Here is a 2910-nt window from a genome sequence, read left to right on the forward strand (position 1 = left end):
TGAAATGATAAAACAAGAAAATGTTTGCAAGAGCTGAGATGCTTGACTTTACTTTTTGAGCACTAATATTTAATAAAGGCATACGCACAATTTGATATCAAGCTCAATAGAAGGGTTTGAAGGAAAGCTGAAGAAGTGCTGACAACTGCATCCAATTAAGGGGTCTAGACCTGCCTGCAAGAACAGGGAAAGTGTTTGTAGAGTGAGGCGAGGGGTGCAATGAATGTGACATCAAAAACAACATGAGACAAAAATAATGGCATGCTAATAGGAAATATTCTGTAAGTTTGATTGAGATTAATTACTGCAGCATTTTAATAGGAACTTTAGGAAATCACTGCACTGCAGTGAAGCCACCCTGTCAGAAAGGAGTCTCCTCTCCATTCATGTCAGTTTGGTGCGTGCATATTTGTGTGTATATGCTAAATCCTCTCTTCTCACTTGAGAATGCTCAAAGTTGGTGCCTCTCAGGATCAAGTCCAGTGTGAATCCTCACTGTAAGTTACTGCAGCTGCAGGGAGGCAGGAGCTATTTGATAGCTATTTGTTATAGCTCAACGTAAGTCAGATATTACGTTTGTCATCACTGTAGCAGCTAATGAGAGACACTATCCCAGAAGAGTAAGGCAAATAAACGCCGTACATGAAGCACTGGCTCAGGTCTAAGAGCAGGTCAGTGCAATGTGGTGATATACACAAAGAAGCAGGTGCTGCTGTTCATCAGAACTAATTTCAGACACAGAGGTAAGCTGATTAGTTCATCAATCTTCCTGTTCTTAAGGTAGTGTTGGCATGTGTGCATTGTTTTCCACTGCATGGAGAATACACTGCCCCTAGAGAATCTACTCAAGGTAAACTGTATCAGAAAAGGCCATTCACACTAGGAAATAACAGGGTCTCAAACTGGGGTAAGATTTACAGAGAGAACTGAATGGATGAAATCAACATCTGTATTAGTGGTACTGTGAGCATCCCATGACACATCAACTGGCATTATTTGAGCTTCAATTCATTGTGTACTGTGTACAGCCCTGTTTAACATCTTCATTAATGATCTTTAATGGTGGAGCAGAGTGTAAATCCCCATATGACACAACACAGGGGGAGTGGCTGACTCACCAGAGAGCCATGACAACATCCACATGGACCTCAACAGGCTGGAAAGATGGGCTAATGGGAACCTCATGGAGGTCAACAAGGAGATTGCAGTGGGCTGCACATGGAGAAGGATGACCCCAGGCACCACATGTGCTGTGGACCACCCAGCTGGAAATCAGCTCTGTAGAAAAGCACTTGGGCGTGTTGGAGAACATCAAGTTGAACACGAGCCAATATTGTGCCATTGCTGCTATGAAGTCTGATGGTAGCTTGGGCTGCATTAAGTAAAATGTCACCAGTAAGTCAAGATAAGTAATCTTTCCTCTCTACTCAGCTCTGGTAAGGCCACACCTGGAGATCCAGGTGTCCACTGCTGGGCTCCCCAGTATGAGAGACACTTAGATGTACTAGAGACAGTACAACACTGGGCTACTGAGATGTTGAAGCAACTGGAGCACTTCTGTGAGGAGAGTCTGAGAGAGGTGGGACTCTTATTCATGGAGAAGAGGAGGCTCAAGGTGATCTAATCAGTATCTATAAATATCTGAAGGGAGGATACAAAGAGGACAGAGCTAAGCTCTTCTGAGTGGTACCCAGTGCCAGAACAAGAGGCAATGAGAACAAATGGGTACACAAGAGGTACTGTGTTGTGTGAATGGCTGAGCACTGACACAAGTTGCCATGAAGACAGACTGCAACAGTGGGGATTTTCCAAATTCTTAGGTAACTTTTCAGTTTTCAAATATATCCAAGCTTCTACAAGGTGGTACCTGAAGTCTCTATCCAAGGACCTCTGTACATACTTCTGAGAATTGTTTCTTACAGGACTTGGATGAAAACCTGAAATATATTCCAAGTTAAAAATACTGCAAAGGCAAATGCCTTCTTGGGATTAGCATCTTTCGAGACAGATCTGAAATGCTAATTTTCATGGACGTTAATAAAACATTTTCTTATACTATAGTAAGTCAGACAAAATTCCCTGAAAAAAAAATCATTGCCCATCTGTCTTTAACTGTTAGCTGATTTAATGGATCTGACAGTGAATGGAACTTGTGCCTAGAAGTTCTGACCCTTTCCTGAGAAATGAATAAATTTTCATTTACCAAGCAGACTTTATATATAAATAGAATGGCAGTCATTTAGAAAGTAAATAGTCTCCTGTGAAGATAAATAGTTGGTTGTGTTCCTGACAGTAGGAGTAAGGTTCAGAGGACAGTACTTTGATTTATTTTACCTATAACAGTGGGGAAGTATTATCACGGAAAGTAGTTTTCTAAAGTAATGTCTGTCTACTTCAACCTAGTCCACTTGAAAATAAAATTCTATGGTGGGAAGTGGCTCAAATGATGTTCATTTGCATTGTAAAATTTGCCCTGATACAGCATCAGAACAAGCTGAATCTGATTCATTTATTGTGATGCCATGCACCTATTTGCTTTGATTTCCATAGGCTTTCTATTTATTATCACCAGTTCTAATGGCTCTTAGCCATGTATCAGTAGAGCTGACAAAGGCTCAGTACTGAGTATGAAATAGTCCAGGTATTAAATAATTCTAGTCTGGATTGGTTCCTCTTTCTCTGCTCTGTCTACTGTTTTCAAGATTGATCCAAATTGTCTATAAATATATGGATGTTCTCAGTCTCTTAGATACTGAATTGAAAGCAGCTGGAGTCATACTAATGGCTTACTTAGTTGAAAGAAGTGCTGGATAAACTCAAGGATTTGTCCAGGATCTCTCAAATTTAGTTCAGACTTGACTGAATAATGTTGCACTTCAATCAACCTATTGATAATAATTCCTTTGGTGA

The sequence above is a fragment of the Meleagris gallopavo genome, chromosome 3 (assembly GCF_000146605.3).
Source record: "Meleagris gallopavo isolate NT-WF06-2002-E0010 breed Aviagen turkey brand Nicholas breeding stock chromosome 3, Turkey_5.1, whole genome shotgun sequence".
In the NCBI taxonomy this organism is placed as follows: domain Eukaryota; kingdom Metazoa; phylum Chordata; class Aves; order Galliformes; family Phasianidae; genus Meleagris; species Meleagris gallopavo.